The following is a 19,656-nucleotide window of genomic DNA, read 5'->3' as shown; positions in this document are numbered from 1 at the left end:
GGCCACATGCCTCATCACGTCCTCCCTGCCATTCCATCATGGCGAATTCACTATCCCCCTCAACCCCATTCTCCTGCCCTCTCCCTGTTACTTTTGATACTCTGACTAACCAAGAATCTATTAATCTCTCCTTTTAAATATACTCAATGACTTCACCTCCTCAGTCATCTGTGGCAATGAATTCCACAGATTCACCAACCTCTGGCTGAAGAAATTCCTTCTCATCTCTGTTCTAAATGCATGTCCTTCTATTCTGAGGCTGTGCACTTTGGTCCTAGACTCACCCGCTGCAGTAAAGGAAAAATTCTCTCAACATCCACTTTCTCTAGGACTTCCAATATTTTAATGAGATGACCCCCCCCCCCCATTCTTCTAAACTCCAGCAAATACAGGTCTGGAACCATCAAACATTCTTCACACATTAACCCTTTCATTCCCAGAATCATTCTTGTGAAAATCCTCTGGACCTTTTCCATTGCCAGCACATCTTTTCCAGGAGTAGGAGCCCAAAATTGCTCACAACACTCCAAGTGTGTCTGACCAATGCCTTATAAAGATTCAGCATCACATCCTTGCTCTTATATTCTAGTCCTCTCGAAATGAATTCTAGCATTGCATTTGGTTTCCTTACCACTGACTAATCCTTCAAGTTAACCTTTATTGAATCCTGCACAAGTACTCCCAAGTCCATTTCCACCTCTGATTTTTGAATTTTCTCCTGTTTAGAAAGTGGTCTATGCCTTTATTTCTTCAGCTATACTATGTTCTTTCTGCTATTTCTTTACCCATTCTTCGAAACTGTCTAAGTCCTTCTGCAGACTCCAGGCTTCCTCAACACTATCTGCCCCTCCACCTATCTTTGTATCATGTGTAAACTCAGCCACAAAGCCAACAATTTTGTCATCCTTCCTGGATGGCATCCATTAGTCTTGCAAGACCATGGATCTGCACCTGGAAAGTCTTGCGTCAGCCTCTCCAGGGCACAGGCCTGGGCAAGGTTGTATGGAGGATCGGCAGTTGCCCAAGCAGCAAGTCTGCCCTCTCCATGCCACCGACGTTGTCCAAGGGAAGGACAAGGGCCGATACAGCTTGGCACTAGTGACATTGCAGCAGCTGTCAGAGTGAGGTTGAAAGCAATGTCGGACTGCCTTAGGGTCTTCAGCTCTGGATTTGTCCTCAGGGTTTACTCCCAAAGCCTTTCTCATAAGTGGATATGGCCGCAAGGCTGCGGAGGTTTAAAATCAGAGTTTTCCCTCTCTTAGGTGGACTGCCTTCCCAGGCTGACGAGCTCCATCTATCTGAATGTCATCCATATCATTGACATATATGGGAAAAAGAAATAGTCTTAATACCAACCCCTGTGGAACACCACCTGTCAACAGCAACCAATTAGAATAGGCCCCTATTATTCAGACTCCTTGCCTCTTGCCAGTCAGTCGAATTTCTATCCATGTTGGTATCTTTCCTGTAATACCATGGTCTCTTATCATGTTAAACAGCCTCATGTGCGGCACCTTGTCAAAGATTTTCTGAAATCCAAGTAAACAATATCCACTGACTCTCCTTTGTCTATCCTGCCTGTTATTTCCTCAAGTAATTCCAACAGGTTTGGCAGGGAAGATTTCCCCTTAAGGCAACCAAGCTGACTTTGTCCTATTTGCCCTATATGTGCCAAGTACCCCAAAACATCCTTAACAATGGATTCCAACATCTTCGAACCACTGAAGTCAAACCAACTGGCCTAAAATGTTCTTCCTTTTACCAAACCTGTTTCTAAAGAGTGGAGTGACACTTGCAAAGTTTCAGTCCTCCAGAATCACTCCTGATCTAGTAATCCCAAATGATGAATGACAGGGAAAGCATAAGGAATGACCTCAGCCAAATAGATCCTACCAATTGCAAATCTACCAAGCCTGTGTCCTCAATTGACTTCTCTATCGTAGTGAGAGCTGGACCATGCATGCAAAACAAGAGAAAAATTATTAATGTTTTGTTTTGGAGCTCCAGAACGAGTTAAAAGAAATACACAGGAGCCCTGGGATAAATGCATGTACTTCATTATTAATATAGTGAAGCATGCACTTATGACATGGTGGTGTAATGACGTATGCCATTCACATACATTTATATATAATCTGTAATGATTTATGTAAACAAAAAAGAATGCTTAATCAAACAATATATTTACATATTACTCAAATATTACTGAAATATTAAATACACAAGCAACACACACAAAATGCTGGTGGAACACAGCAGGCCAGGCAGCATCTATAGGAAGAAGTACAGTCAACGTTTCGGGCCGAGACCCTTCGTCAGGACTAACTGAAAGAAGAGATAGTAAGAGATTTGAAAGTGGGAGGGGGAGGGGAGATCAAAAATGATAGGAGAAGACAGGAGGAGGAGGGATGAAGTTAAGAGCTGGAAAGGTGATTGGCAAAAGGGATACACAGCTGGAGAAGGGAGAGGATCGTGGGATGGGAGGCCGAGGGAGAAATAAAAGTGGAGGGGAAGCACCAGACGGAGATGGAGAGCAGTCAAGGAGTGATTGTGAGAGGGACAGAGAGAAAAAAAAGAGAGAAAAAGAAAAAAAGGAAAAAATAATAAATGAATAAATAAACAACCAGACAGATAAATAAGGGATGGGGTAAGAAGGTGAGGAGGGGCATTAACGGAAGTTAGAGAAATCAATGTTCATGCCTTCAGGTTGGAGGCGACCTAGACAGAATAAAAGGTGTTGTTCCTCCAACCTGAGTGTGGCTTCATCTTGACAGTGGAGGAGGCCTTCTATATATTGGTGAGACCCGACACAGACTGGGAGACTGTTGCGCTGAACACCTACACTCGGTCCGCCAGAGAAAGCAGGATCTCCCAGTGGCCACACATTTTAATTCCACGTACCATTCCCATTCTGATTTGTCTATCCATGGCCTCTTCTACTGTCAAGATGAAGCCACACTCAAGTTGGAGGAACAACACCTTATACTCTGTCTGGGTAGCCTCCAACCTGATGGCATGAACATTGATCTCCTATCATTTTTGATCTCCCCTCCCCCTCCCACTTTCAAATCTCTTACTATTTCTTCTTTCAGTTAGTCCTGACGAAGGGTCTTGGCCCGAAATGTCAACTGTACTTCTTCCTAGACAGAACTAACTTCCGTTAATGTCCCTACTCCCCTTCTTACCCCATCCCTTATTAATCAATCAATCAATTAATTATTTCCCCCTTTTTTTTCTTTCTCTCTCTCTTTTTTTCCTTCTCTGTCCCTCTCACAATCACTCCTTGCCTGCTTGCCATCTCCCTCTGGTGCTCCCCTCCCCCTTTCTTTCTCCCTAGGCCTCCCGTCCCATGATCCTTTTCCATTCTCCAGCTGTGTATCCCTTTTGCCAATCAACTTTCCAGCTCTTAGCTTCATCCCTCCTCCTTCTGTCTTCTCCTATCATTTCGGATCTCTCCCTCCCCCTCCCACTATCAAATCTCTTACTATCTCTTCTTTTAGTTAGTCCTGACGAAGGGTCTTGGCCCGAAACATCGACTGTACTTCTTCCTATAGATGCTGCCTGGCCTGCTGCATTCCACCAGCATTTTGTGTGTGTTGCTTGAATTTCCAGCGTCTGCAGATTTCCTCGTGTTTGCGTATTAAATACAAAACACTTCTCCCTGCCTCGGTATAAACTCAATTTAGAATGCATCGCCAATTATAAGTATACTATATAATACAACCACTATATAGACATACACAGCATAGTAAATACCATTCAGGACTAATGATTTAATTGCTCTGAATGATTTCCTACACGTGGGATAATGCTTTTCCTGTCAAGAAAAGGAGGTCACTTAGCTTGGGAAGAGAGACTTGTAGCTATGAAACAATCTCAGGCTCTGGGATCTCCTTCATGATAGCTGTAGGAGTTGACTCTGGGACTGCAGGAAGTGGTTCTGAAAGCTCTGGATACCTTTCTTCTCCAGTGATTGACTCTGTGCTCCTCAATTGATTGATGTGTCATCTCCAGATGACATCAAACACAATCTCCACCGTGTAGGAGAGTGGTCCAGTTCTGTTCTTAATTGTTCCAAGTATCCACTTCTGATCATCTCTGTAGTCCCTACTTGTCCAAGAGTGAAACATCTGAGCCCTCAGTTTGTCCCACCTGCTTGTCCTGCATACCCCTTTTGAGACTGGGTTTGAGCAGACCCAAGCGTGAGTGCAAGGGATGACTGAGGAACAGCATAACTGGTGAATTGTTGGTTGTGGAATTTGCTGCGTAGCGATATGCAAGGAGGAAATTGGTGTGAGTTCTGATTCAGTGTCAGTGTAGTGTGTTCTGCTGACATTGCTCATAGTGCTTTCTGTAGACTCTGAACAAACCTTTCTGCAAAGCCATATGTATCTGGGTCGTATGTTGCAGTTGTAATATGTGTTATTCCATTAGTTTTCAAGATTGGCTGAAATTGTTCCACAACAAACTGTGGTCCGAGTTTGCTAACTAAGTGTTCTGGAACACTAGTCCTTGACAAGAGGCTTCTCAACACATCAGCAGTGTTTTGCGTGTAGTGGAACTTCAGACCACTTTGTAGCTGCATCCACTACTATCACGAAATTTGAGTCCATGAATGTCCACGTGAATCCTCTGCCCGGGCTTCTTTTTGATGTGTTGGAATCCTGAACAGTGCATGACAAGCTGCTCAATCTGCTGATCTATCCCAGGCCACCAGACAAACCTTTGAGCTAACACTTTCATTTTAAAAAAATATATTTTTTATTCTTTTTTTTCTACTGTTATGTGTGCTGAACAAACCAGATGGAAATGGGATCCAGAGCTGACCCCCCCCCCCCCGCTGCTAATGAGAGAGAGAGATGAAGAACAGAGGTTGAGGCATCTGCTACAGATAAGTGAGAGAGAGAAGAAGGATTTATGTATTATGGTTTCTTCACTGATTATTTATCTTTTGCTACAAGGACACTTCTTTGCTCATTAACATTCTTGCTGAGACAGCAGGGAGTGGACTAGTTTGATGGTCATGTTGAGTTGATGGATGGATGATACCTCATCAGTGGGGATAAAAGACAAGACTGGGGAGACACCCTCAGACACTGAAGGAGTGTTGTGCACCCACAGGAAGGTGGGGGCCTGGAGGATCAGTTCAGAAGAATCGGCCTGGAGCACGGTGGATGAAGACAGACCGGTGGGGACTTGTGTGTGTGTCCGCCTTTGCCTGGGTGACGAGTCCATCACTGAAGAACGGTCTAGCCTGGAATGGAAGGGTCATAATTGGTGACCCCAACGGTACAACGGAACAAGAAGACGACGGAAGGTTTGCCTGCTGCAGCTGCTCATTTCTTACTCGCTCTCTCTCTCTCCCCAACATTGCAACACAACAACAACTATCTCAGCATGAACTGAACTGAACTCTATATTCTCTTATGACAATTCATTTACCCCTAGACTTTGATAGAGCTTGGTATTGATTCTTATCCCTACACTTCTGTTTTTATTATTGCTAACCTGTTTTATATGTATATTGGCATTTTTGATACTGTATTGCTTAGTTTACTAATAAACACTTTTAGTTACAGTACCACCAGACTTCAACGTATCAGTCCATTTCTGCTGGCTTGTTAACCCAGTTACGGGGTACATAACACTACAAACAAACAACAAAAAATACAGCACATCCACAAAAACCACGACCATAACAAAATCAAATTAAATATTGAGCAGCAAAAGGGAGAATAATATAAAGGCAAGAGTAAACATACACAGCAGAGGTGCACTGCACCAAAAAACCTCAGTCCTCACCCCGTAAGAAAGTCCAATACAGGGCCCCATATCCTTTCAAAGATGTCCCCTCTGTCCTCATTACGTAGTCTCAGTCTCTCCAAATGTAGAGTATTTGCCAGTTCTCTCAGTCACAGATCGTACGTAGGCACAGAGTCCATTTTCCACATTTGCAGGATTAACTTCTTAGCAATCACCATTCCAAACAATACAGACATTTTTTCATACCTATTGGCTGAAGATCGGGAGCTTGTTGCTCCAAGGATGGCTATGAGCGGGTCCGGTTCCCATCGCTTCCCATAAGCCTCAGAGAAACAGTGAAAAATACTTTTCCAGTATGCATAAAGCTTACAACATGACCAGAATGAATGTGACAAGTTACTGTTCTCAGATTTACATCTATTACAAACTAGTGAAACATCAGGATAGAAGCTGTGCAACTTTTCTTTGGAATAATGGAGTCTATGTATTGTTTTAAACTGTATAAGTCTGTGTCTGATGTTGACCGAACAAACATGTATACTCTTTAAACATTTATCCCAGACCTCCTCTGTCAGTTCTATACTCAATTCATCCACCCATGCCTGTTTAAGACCTGCAGTATTCACCCGAGCTGCATTATGTAGGATCTGATAAAAAATAGGATACGGCACTATGAGTAACCGGATCAAATTTATTTATTGCCTCCAGGGACTCATGTTTGTCTAAAACTTCGAAATTAGGTATATATTTCCTAACATCATCTCGAATTCGTAAATATCTATAAAAACTAGATGCAGGGATATTGTAAACTGCTTGTAACTGTGCAAATGACTTTCACAAAACACTTTCATTTTTACCAAGCCTAGATGACTGGCATGTAGTGCCTCCAACACTTTAGCTCTCAACTTGGATGGTACAACAGCTCTCAATCAGGCAACCTCTGTCAAGGGCAGGTTCATCCTACCACTAGTAAAAAAGGGACACATGGAACTTCTGCTGCATGGTCCAATCAATGTAGGTGACCATGCAGAACTGAGGCAGTGGGGAGTCTTTGGTTTTTCATTTGATCATCTCTGCCATAACAGGGAGACTTTTGATTTGCATTAGGGAGAATACATAAAGATGAGTGTCCTCATTCGTAAAATTTTCCAGGTATTTCCTTTTACAATGGTAAGTTGGACAATCCATCAGCACTTCCATGATTAATCATCCTCTTGAATTTGATCTTGTAATTGTGTCCTCCAAGAAACATAACCTAACTCTGCATTCCTGCTACCGTTGTTAGTGGAATACCCTTCGTGGATTGAAAATGGATACTATTGATTGATGGTCAGTAATGAGGATAAACCTCTATGTCAATCTGTGCATAATCTTTCTCTGTGGCGGTAAAGGAGCATGATGCAAATTCTATGTGGAGTTCACTTCCACCTTTCATAATGTGATGTGATTGCACCTATACCACATGGTGAGGCATCACAGGCCAGCTTCACCAGACTATATGAATTATAATGTGTGAGTATAGTGTCTGACGTCACCCATTTCCTTTGCCTTTTGGAAAGAAACCTCACACTGCTTTGTCTATTGCAATTTCTTCCTGATCTGTAGTTATGAGTTGAAGGGGTGGAGCACAGTAGTCGTGTTTAGCAGAAACCTGTCATAGCAATTGCCGAATCCTAAAAAGAACACCAACTGTGACACATTCTCTGGCCTTGGGTCATCCATCACTGCTTGAATTTTCTCAGCACACTATGTAATCCTTGTGTTATCAATTATGTGATATTTGATTTAAAGATTCACACTTGTTACACTTTGAGCCCATAATCTTTTAATCTTTTTAACACTGCCTTGAGATTTGGGAGATGCTTCTTGTCATCCTTACAGGTGACAATGATGGCACCCTGGTAACATGGAGTGCCTGGGAAGTCTCGCAGCATCTGGTCTATAGCTTTCTGCTAACGTGCAGGTGCAGATGCTACTCCAGAAATAAGCTTATAATAGCGATAAGGCCTTTGTGAGTGTTAATGATGAGAAACACTTTCTTCTTCCATCTCCTGCTTTCCGTCTGTGCCTGATGAGCCACAAGGTGCAAAAAGGAACAGCAACAAGAATGCTGAAGATTGATAAGCACTGGTGAGCTCTCACTTGGTGTATTGAGTACAGTTTTAAGCCCCTTATCTAAGAAAGAATGTGGTGACATTGGAGCTGGTTCAGAGGAGGTTTACGAGAATGATTCCAGGAATGAAAGGGTTAACATATGAGGAGTGTTTGATGTCTGTAAATATTGTCAGTAAATAATTATTATCAACAAATGACTTATAGTGCCAGAGGAAACAACACACTGGACCATGTAGCACTAAGATCAAGAGTGATTACCGTGCTAATCCATGCCCACACTTCGGAAAGTCAGATCACCTGGCTGTATTTCTACTCCCTGAGTACAGGCAGACACTGAGGACTGTAGCATCAGTAGTGAGGACCAAGAAAATATGGACAAGGGAGGTGTAGGAGCCCTTACAGGATTGTTTTGAATTGGTGGACTGGACTGTATTCAGGGATTCATCTTCTAGTGTGGATGAGTATGCCACGGTTGTCACCAACTTCATTAAAACCTGTGTGGATGAGTGTGGGCCTTTGAAAACTTGTTGTACATTCCCAACCCAAAAGCCATGGGTAAACCAGGAGGTTCGTAGCCTGCGATCTGTGGCATTTAAGTCTGGTGATCCAGGTCTGTATGAGAAAACTAGATATGACTTGCGGAGGCTATTTCAACAGCTAAGAAACAAACCTGAGCGAAGCTGAAGGTGACATCAGACGCATGTCAACTCTGGCAAGGTTTGTAGGTGAAACCCATTTTCATGAATGGCAGTGATGCTTACTTATCAGATGAGATCAACACCCTGTGTGCTCACTTTGAAGGGGAAAATAAAACTACAACTGTGAGGATCCCTGCTGCACCTGGTGATCCTGTGATCCCTGTCTCAGAGGCAAATGTCAGGCTGTCTATCAGGAGGGTGAGCCCTCGCAAGTTGGCAAGCTCCGATGGTGTACCTAGAAAGGCTCTGAAAACTTGTGCCAACCACTCGGAAGGGGTATTCAAAGACATTTTCTGTCTCTCACTGCTACACTCAGAAGTACCCATCTGCTTAGAAAGGGCAGCAATTATACCAGTGCCCAAGAAGAGTAGTGTGAGCTGCCTTAATGACTGTTGCCCAGTAGCACTTACATCTACAATGATGAAAACCTTTGAGAGGTTGGTCATGACTAGACTGAACTCCTGCCTCAGCAAGGACCTGGACCCACTGCAACTTGCCTATTGCCACAATAGGTCAATGGCAGACACGATCTTATTGACTCTCCATACAGCCTTGGATCACTTGAACAATACAAATACCTATGTCAGGATGTTGTTCATTTACTATAGCTCAGCATTTAACACCAATATTCTACAGTTCTGGTTGAAAAGCTACAGAAGCTGGACCTTGGGAGCTCCCTGTGCAACTGGATCATTGACTTCCTAATCAGAAGACCACAATCTGTGTGGATTGGTGATAGTATCTCCTCCTCGCTGACTATCAACACTGGTGCAACTCAGGGGTGTGTGCTTAGCCCACTGCTCTATTCTCTCTCTATACCCATGACAGTGTCTAGGCAGAGCTCAAATACCATCTATAAATTTGCTGATGATACAACCTTTGTTGGCTGAATCTCTAGTGGAGACAAGATGGCATACAGGAGTGAGATATACCAGCTAGTTGAATGGTGTCACAGCAACAACCTTGTATTCAGCGTCAGCAAAGACCAAAGAGCTGTTTGTGGACGAGGGAACACAAACCAATCCTCATATAGGGATCAGAAGAGGAGAGAGTTTCATTTTCAAGTTCCTAGCTGTCAACATCTCTGAGGATTTAAGCTGGCCTCAACGTATCAATGCAGCTATAAAGAAGGCTAGACAGCAGCTATATTTTCATCAGGAGTTTGAGGAGATTTGGTTTGTCATCTAAAACACTTGAGAACTTCTATAGGTGTACTGTGAATGCTGATTGGCTGCATCACTTGGGGTGGGGGAGGGGTAGTGGCTACTGCACAAGATCAAAATAAGTTGCAGAAACTTGTAAAATTGGTCCACTCCGTCACGGGTATCAATCTCCGTTGTATCCAAAAGGCAGAGCCTTTGGAAGGTGATGTTTATCATTAAAGATCCCCACCACCCAGGACATGCCTTCTTCATACTGTTACTATTGGGAAGGAGATACAGAAACCTGAAGGCACACACTCAGCAATTCAGGAACAGCTGCTTTCCCTCTGCCAACCAATTTCTAAATGGACATTGAATCCATGAACAATCCCTCACTACTTTTGTAAAATTTCTGTTTTAGCACTACTTATTTTAATTTCACTATTTAATATACATCACATATATAATTACAGTAATTCAGTTTTTTTCTGTATTTATCATGTATTGCATTGTACTGCTGCTGAAAAGTTAACAAATTTCTCGACATATGCTGGTGATATTAATCCTGATTCTAATACTAGGCCTGAACTTGCTGGAATTTAGAAGAATGATGTGCAGTGGATATTTCCTGTAGTGGGATAATCTAGGACACGAGGTCACAGCCTCAGAAAAGAGGAATTTCCATTTAGAACAGAGATGAGGAGGAATTTCTTTAGTGGGAGGGTGGTGAATCTGAGGAATGCAATGCCACAGGTGGCAGTGGAGGCCAGGTTGTTGGGTGTATTGAAGGAGGAAATTGATAGGTTCTTGACTATTTAGGGTATGAAAGGTTATGGGAAGGAGGCAGGAGAATGGGATTGAGAGGAAAAATGGATCAGCTATGATGAAATGGTGAAGCAGATTTGATAGGACGAATGGCCTAATTCTGCTTTATACTTTATGTTCCTATGGATTCCCTATGGATATAGGGAATCCTGAAAAGAATGCAAGGAATCCTACAAAGGACAGAAGGAGCCCTTATCTAAAGAGAGCTTGGAGAGAATGTCTCTTCTCCCTTACCATCCTCCAGGCCTCTCTTCCCTTGGCAATGCTCTGACCACGTGGCATTGAGGGTATGAGTGGCAACCCCATTTACCTGGACCTCGGCTCTGGAATGTGCTAGAAACGAGTCATGTGGAATTCCCCACTCTCCATTTGCCTATCCAACTTCCGTACCCTCTACATGTACCTTCTTCTACATACTCCAACCCCCCCAGTAACAAAATGGCTGCGTTTACTGTACCTCTGACCTGCCTATCCCATTAAAGACAGCACCATCCCTTTCAAGTGGGGAGCCATTGCCGTAACCAAATGCCCTAGCTAAACCTGTAATGAGAACCACCCCTACTGGTGAAGGGCTCTGGTCCTGTTCTCTACTGTGCTCCACTCCACTCCAGGGTTTAAATCCCACTCAAGGAGGGAAGGATACCTGACCCTGACCACTGCTGCCACCCGATCCCATAATGATGCATTGCCTTCATGGAAGATGAGCAGTGTCTTCAGAACTTCATTGATTGTGTTGGGACAATGGCCTCCCTAAAATGCCCATCACTCTGTTATCACAATGTGGAACCCTCCCCCCATCTCACATCCTCAACAACCACATGACCATGGGCTCTTCGGGCTTCTGTCCGTACCTATCCCTTAATCCTGCTCATTCCTTTGCGGGAAACGTCCTGATCTTTGTTGTCATGGAGGGGCCCATTGTATTACTCCCTACAGGTTCCTGGTCCTCCTCCTCTCTCCTGAGGGCCAAAGAGGCCACAGGCCAAAGCCCTCCATGCCGGGTATGGTCACTGGTCTGGCCTCTACTCCCCATCCCCTATCCATGTGTTGGGATCATCTCCCCAGAGCAGACCTTAAAGGGATCTGGTTACCAATTAGTGTGTTGGGCAGCCTCTAATTGTTGCACCTTCATTAGTCGAGGCTATCTCTGTACCGTTGTCTTCTAGCTCTTTGTCCTGGGTTTGTGCCAATTAGGCAGCTTCCCATATGGAGCTGGAGTGCTCTTGCAGCACCTCCACCTCATTCTTGAGACTTGTATCTCCTGCTCTCTCTGTCCAGTTTTCCTGTGAAAGCATCCTTCTGGCTCCTCTTCCTCTTGGGGAACCCTGCCTTATTAAGTACAGACACGATGTGGTCCACGGAAGTCCAACTTGTCTGACCAGCCTAAGGGTGTCCTGTAGTCTTCCAGTAAGAATCCCAAATCCTGCAGTGTTGGTTCACTCTGGGATTTGGTATTGGTCACGGGGGATTCTCTCTGTTATGGTAAGTGGGACAGAAGACTGATTACAAGTGAGCACATTAACAATTCATTTACAGACGAACAGTAAAATACTCAACTGAAGATCCAAGCCAAGCAAGTACTCATCTAAGCCATCCTAGGTTACAAAACTATCACAATAAGCATTCACAAAAACTTCAAATTCAACAGGTACTTCATTAAGTTTTCCAAGTTACACAACTACAAAACTAAACATTGAACAAACAGGTATTTAACTAAGTGTGTGCATGGGCACTCCTCTTCTTCAATCTTCATCTTTCCCAATGGTTTCTCAGCACTAGTTTTGACCTCAGTGTGAAGATGAACCCCTAATAAACAGACAGAGTATTTTGCACCTGCCGTTATAATGCTGGTGAAGCACCCAGAACCGGAAGCTGGTGCCATGGCAGAAAAAACAACCAATGGGATATAACTGCTATGTCCTTTGAATTGGCCAATCAGTGACAGGTATGGCAGAAATAGCTTTTGACCAGCAAGCAAGTAATGGGCAGGGAGTATTGATCTACTTTCAGTACTCGGTTGATGGTGACTTTAAAATCACCACAAATCCTGACAGATTCATTCTTCTTGGCTTCTGGGACCACTCGCGTTGTTTGTGGGCTTCACTTAACCTTGGAAAGAATTTCTTCAGCCTCCATGCAATCTTGCTCACTGGCTGCTTTATCACAGATGGTATAAGGAACTGGACAGGCTTTGTAAAACTTGAATGTGACCTTTTCATTTGACACTTTTGCCCTTGATATGTTTGAATTTTCCAATGCCATCCTTGAACGTTACTCTGGTATCATCCAGTACATTTGTTAATTCACTTTTGGTTGACTTTATTGAAGTCAAATGATGTGGCATGCAAATAGAAGATGGATCTCCAATCAAGTTGTATTTGTTCAGCCAGACATGACCCCACAATGCTGGCCCTCCCATTTTTACCACATACAAGCCCAATGTGGCTTGTTGGTTGTTGTACTTCACTGTTAGGAATGCCATTCCCACAGGGGCTTTCTTTTCTCCAGAATAAGTTCTTAGTTGGATATCGGCAAGCTTCAGTTCACTATCTGAAATGGTGTTCAAACTCATTTTGTGGAACGATTCAAACAACCGAGCCAGTATCCAATTTCATTTTAATTAATTTGCTTTTTATTTCTGGTGTTAGCCATATTGCTTGTATATTGTTGGTTTTTACACTGTAAATCTCAAGGCTATGCAGTCCTGCGTCACTCTCATCATTATCAGATTTTTCATCAGCAGCACGCAGATCACTGCTCTTTTTGAAACTGCAACTTGGCTTTCTATCTTTTTCTCTTCACTGTGTAGTCCACTTATTTTTGTCTGCCTGACATACTCTTTGTATGTTTCCTACTTGGTTGCATTTATTGCAAGTTTCACTTTTAAAGCCTCATTGGCCTGGTGTATGTGTGCCCTTGCCACAATGGTAACACAATTTGTTTGGCCATGCAGGTTTCCATCTAGGTGTTGCAATTTTGTTCACACTCACTTTCATTCCTGACTGCAACTCAATTGCATCCATTAAAACAGTGATTTCAACTGCTCTTTTAAATATGAGTTGTACTACAATTAGAAGCTGTTTTTGAATGCTTTCTTGTAAGATTCCATGAACTAAATGATCTCTCAGTGTATCATTAAGCCCATCACTGAACTGATGATATTTAGACAATTTCTTCAACTCAGCCATATATGCTGAAATGGACTCCCCTTCCTTTTGATTCTGCTTACAAAACTGAAAGCATTCTGCAATCAACAATGGTTTCATGGAATCTAAATGTTCCTGCATGATATCATTAAAGCAGAACTTGTTTTGGATTGTTTGATTGGAACCTGTATGTCTCCGCACCCAATGCACTCAGCAAAACTGCCACTCACTTTTCATTGGCTGTTTATTTTGCTTCAAAATACTGATCGATAGACTCAGTTTACAATACCACTTATTTCTTGATTGCGTCTATCTTTCCAGTGTAGCTAGCCATTTCAGCCTTTTTTAAAATTCATTATTATCACCTGGTACTCACTGTCTATGAACCCCTGAATTTCATCTATTTTTGCCTTTTTTCTTACACAACCATTTCTCTCCTCTTGTAAAGAAAGAAAGAAAGAAAGAAAGAAAGTTGCGCTTTTTTAAAAACACAAATATCTTGCTGTGCATCAATAAGTAGATAGTCATCTTGGGTTTATCTCATCATCATTGACGCTGACTTAAGTGCATTCTATGTTACATTGTCTGTTTTATTTATTATAAATTAGTATGATGGCACTTTGCACATTTAGATGGAGACGTAATGTAAAGATTTTTACTCCTCATGTATGTGAAAGATGTAAGAAATAAAGTCAATTCAATTCAAAACAGGAAGGTTAGTTGGCTGAGAAGCAGGGCCAGAGAAAATTGAAGCAAACAAAATTAGCATGTTTTCATTTCACTGTTGTTCTCTACGGTATGTGTGGTAGAAACCGCCACGTCAGAATAGGCTTGTGAACAACATGGAGTTGGTCAACTAGCCACAAGCCATTATCCAGTGGGGTGGGAGACTGCTGTTACACTTCCATGAGGTTTAATCATTTGATATCTTTGTATTGGCAATCTATAGGATACTAAAGTATTAGCATTTTATATCTAAAAGTTCCTCACATAAATATTTGCATAGCTTTGTATATTCTTCAGAAGTTTGAAGTTTTTTTAAAAAAACAATGTTCATATTTAGAATGTCTTGATTGTTCAGAGTTAATTGCACTTGCATATGGTTTTGCCTTACTGCCAAAAACAACTAAATTAATTAGAACTTTTATCTTGATAAGTTTATTACCCACCTTTGTTCCTCATTGTCAACCCAACATAATCTGTTGATCTCTCGATTGGAAATTACGATTACTCCAACATCCACAGTAGCTTTTGGGAATATTCTAAATTTTTTACATCTGTTTGCATTGAGAATACTTCTTTACTTGACCCATTTTTTGAGTGTTTGACCTTTGGATTTTTCCATTAGAGGAAGTAATTTAGTGGTGTCTAGTTTTTTTCAATTTCTTTTAAAATCTGTCAGTGCTCAATGACATAGTTTCCCAACAATTAATGCAGAAGAATACCAGCCACATTTGTAATATATTATTTTGCAATTTAACTTTTTAACCTTGATTTAATTTTGGTGAATCCACATTGAAAACTGTATAAACCTTATCTCAGTTCAGACTTCAGACATGTTTACAATATCCCCACCCCAATCACACCCTTCTCAGTCTCTACAATTTATTCCAATTACATAGCCCTTTGACATATTTCTCAATTTCATGCCTGTAACCTATTATTTCTCACATGCAGTCTCAAAACTCCCACACTAGGGTCAATATAGAGTTGCTAATTTACCTGCCAACCAGTAAACCTTTGGGATTATGGAAAGAAACAGAGAAACACACAAGGTGAGGAGGAGAACATGCATATTCTGTACTGATAGCACCCAAGCTCAAAATCAAACTGTGAGCTGGAAGCATTAGCCACTGTACAGTTATACTGGACACCTTAAGTCTCTACTCCTCCTTGTTTGAAGTAGGTTTGCCCTAACTGTAGATAATTAATTTATGTCGTACCAACATATAATCTGACTGCAGAATCTGCCTGCTTTTTAAGATTTCATGATCGTAAATTACAGACACCCAGTATCACAGCCAAAGAGAACAGGTCAATGGAAACAGCTGATTCTGTCCCTTAAATTTCAATTTGCTTTTCTGTCTAGTGTATTTAGATCAATACCTGGATGAATCAGTGAGTATAAATTTAACTCCAACCGAAGATTTGAATTAGCCTTAACTTGGTAATGCCAAGTGGGAAGAGGCATAGAAAAGGAACAAGGTATATTTTTCAGATTTCTTTTTGTGAGACCAGAATGGTCCTCCAGGCCCAACAAGTGAATGTAAATTTTATCTGCCCTGTATATTAGCTTCTGTGCTCCTTTTCCAAAAATGGACTATTATTAGCTGGATAATAAGAGCATTGAAGGAGAAAACTACTGGAGGAATTAGGAAGGCTGATGGTGAGCTAAATTAATTCCTCTCAGTCTATGAAGTCAATAGCCTGCTGTAGTTTAACAATGGTGTTTAATTTTGTTAATTAACTAGCTTTGCATGCGTTGCAGTTGAGCAAATCACCCTGATAAGACAAATATTACTTGCTGCTTAATTAAAAAATATTCCCAAATATCAGGGAATTGGCTAAAAAGGAAGTTAAATTAAACTACACTATTCATTTCATTTTTAATATTCATTTTCTCATGCCATTACTTATGAATTCTCTTCAAATCATGAATTATTTAAGGTTTAGAATTTCTTGACATCTCTATGAACTCCTTCCCTTGACCAGCTGTCTTTATCAGTTATGGCAGTGCATTTATTGTGTTTTCTTAAAGATTCAGTGTTGTTAAAAGGTAAAATAAAATAAATTTTTGACTTGCATTGAAAAAAAGGCAATTCAGGATCAGAATCACATTTATTATTAGTGACATATGTCATGAACTTTGTTGTTTTTCCAGCAACAGTACTGTGCCAGGCCTAAAATACCAGGTTACAAAAATAAATACATTTTCCAGAAGATGAATAATGAGATAGTGTTAGCAACATAGAGAAAATGTTTCAGTCCTGCCAAAGGATTTCTGCCTGAAATACCGACTGTACTTTTTTCCCCATAGATGCTGCCTGGCCTGCGGAGTTCCTCCAGCATTTTGTGTGTGTTGCTTGGATTTCCAGCATCTGCAGATTTTCTCTTGTTTGTGATTTGATTACTACTTTGCGAAGTCTCTTCCAAGGATGTCTACCATGAAGAGGTTTAAATCTTCCAGTCCTGTTGAAGGGGTTGGCTCAAAACGTCGACTGTACTTTCTCCCCACCCCCCCCCCCCATTACTGCTGAGTCCCTCCAGCATTTTGAGTGTGTTGCTCAGATTTCCAGCATCTGCAGATGCTCTCTTGTTCGTAATGCAATAGTGCTCATAGGTTCATGGACCCTTCTGAAATCAGATGAAGGAAACGACGAAGCTGATGTTAAGATGTTGAGTGACAGTCTTCGGGCTCATGTACCTCCACCCGATGATAGTAATGTAAAGAGGGCATGTCCTGGATGGCGAGGGCTTTTAACAATGGATGCCATCTTCTTGGGGCACTGCCTCTCGAAGACGTCCCTGACGGCAGGGAGGGTTGTGCCCATGATGGAACTGGCTGAGCCGCTCGTGCATTGGAGCCTCCATATCAGGCAGTCCTATTCCAATGATTAGTTATATCAGTTGTCTTACTGAGCTTTTAAATGGCTGCTTCCAGATGTGTGGACAGATAACATCATCCTCAACTGAGTCTGCTTCTGTGTCTAATGAAATAGACACACAAAAGCATCAGTCTCTATAAAGAAAGCCTGTAAATGCAACAAGTTTAGTAACACATTTAAAAGAACTTCTTTATTATGTGTAGGTACATTATAACTAATGTTTTCAAAGCAAAACATTGTTAAAGCCACATTTATTTTTCATAAACACCCGAAAATCTGCAGGTGCTTCCCCCCCGCCCCCCCACACACAAAAATGTCGGGGGAACTTAGCAGGCCAGGCAGCATCTATGAAAAAAGGTAAAGAGTAGACGCTTCGGGCTGAGACCCTTGGAAAAAACGTCGATCAGTCAGAGTAAGATAACCATCAGGGAGGAAGTACAGATGGTCCATACCAAACAATTCAGAAATAGATCATCCCCCTCCACCATCAGATATTGAATGGTCAATGATACTACCTCATTATTCTTTTCTTCACTCTAAACTTGTAATATATAACAATTTTATATCTTCGTTCTGTAGTGCTGCTGCAAAACAACAAATTTCACATCCAAAATGATAATAAGAAACTTGTTTTTGATTCTGATACCCTACTTCTAGGAAAGGTTGAAATCAATGGCCTGAAATATCTTTAGAGGCCTACTCAATGAACAAGTCCATTGGCATGAACTTCCCTGAGGAAGCTGGCTCTGACCAAATGCAACATTTTGCAGCACCATGCCTTTTGCAAATCTGGCACATGCACTTTGACAACTGAAGAAACCAGGGAGGGAGGCAGAACCAGCTGTCAAGGCTGCAAAACAGCTTGAATACCTAACCTTTAAAAGTGTTTTAAAAAGCTATTAACATGCAAAATATTATATTATTTTATAACTTAGTAATTTTTAAAAAAAAGAGCACTCAGATCATTGAAATACAGTTAAACAATTAAATGCATTTAAATGAACTTAATAAAAATGCAAGTTAGCTTAATTTAATCTCTCCTCCTCACAGTGGTTCGATCTCCGTTTGGTTCTGCAATAATTTGTGTTGACTAGAAGATGAAAATAGGAAACTATCAATTGGTCACTGAAAATATCAGCTATCTGACTGATGGGGTGTTATCAAGTTGCTGCTTCCAAGGATCTGGATTGATCACCAGCTGAAAAACAAAAAATAAAATCCCTGTTCTGATGAAATGTTAATTGACCTAAAATTTTTATCTCAGTTTCTCCTTCACAGATGCTGCCTGAACAGTTGTATACCTAACTGAGTCTGTCTGTTTCCAATGAAATAGATGCCAAGCGTTTAGGTCTAGAAACTAGACCCATTTGCATCCTTTCTTTAAAATGTGTAAATCAGACAATTATAAAAACTTTTGCAGTCTATTTCCTGGTTATTTAATTGAATTGCAAAATTCCTGTCATGATTCACCTTAATATTATATTGTATTTTATGTGTCATTAATATGTGTGACTGCTTTAAAATAGTTAATAGAAATTAGATCAAGAGGTCACTATTTACAACTTTTGTAAACAGAAGGAGTACATCACACTGAAATTAGCGAACTATGAATGAAATAAACACAGGATATTGTTTATGTTAATATGTAAATAAGCATCTGATGTAAATTTTAATGAAAACAACTGGTGCCAGTAGTTGCTGTCCTGATAAAGGGTCTCGGCCTGAAGCATCAACTCCATTAGTGCTCTCCACTTGCCCAGTCCCTCCAGCATCCTGTGTTATCAGCTGCTTACCCTTGATGCTGCCACTGAACACAAGTTATTGGTGCGACCCTCGGCCAAGAGCAATCCTACTTCATAAGCAGGAGGGCTTCACCTGGGAGAACCATGCAATGTTTCCTCTCAGAAAATCTGTTTCCCTCTTTTCCCCAAACCACCCTCCTCTCATTTCCCAAACTCCCTGATCTCTCTCCTTGGATAGGTCCCTTTAAAAGCATTGACACTCTTGCCAAAGGTCAATACACAAATGATGCAGCTTCTCCCTGTTTGTGAAAAGAGAAGGACAGGTTTAATGTTCTCAAAGGGAACTAGTCACAATAATAGCTCTGCAAAGCAAGGTTTATCAAATTCAGCATTTTGCTTACGTCATCTGATTCGGTGATGGCTGGAGACATTTGTAGAACCAAAATTGTCTAAAGTTCAATTTCTCAGCAATTGACTTCACAAAGAAACTGCTTAAATACAAGGGTTTTAGCAATATTAATAAAATATTTATAAATGTGCAGCTGCCAGTTATAAAATGCCCAACTGCTGGGAAACTGCAGGCAGTTGCAACCCCACTGAGAGACTCCATGTGGAGACCA

The sequence above is a fragment of the Hemitrygon akajei genome, chromosome 8 (genome assembly GCF_048418815.1).
Source record: "Hemitrygon akajei chromosome 8, sHemAka1.3, whole genome shotgun sequence".
Taxonomy (NCBI): domain Eukaryota; kingdom Metazoa; phylum Chordata; class Chondrichthyes; order Myliobatiformes; family Dasyatidae; genus Hemitrygon; species Hemitrygon akajei.
The sequence above is the reverse complement of the archived record's forward strand: the minus strand, read 5'-3'. Positions refer to the sequence as shown.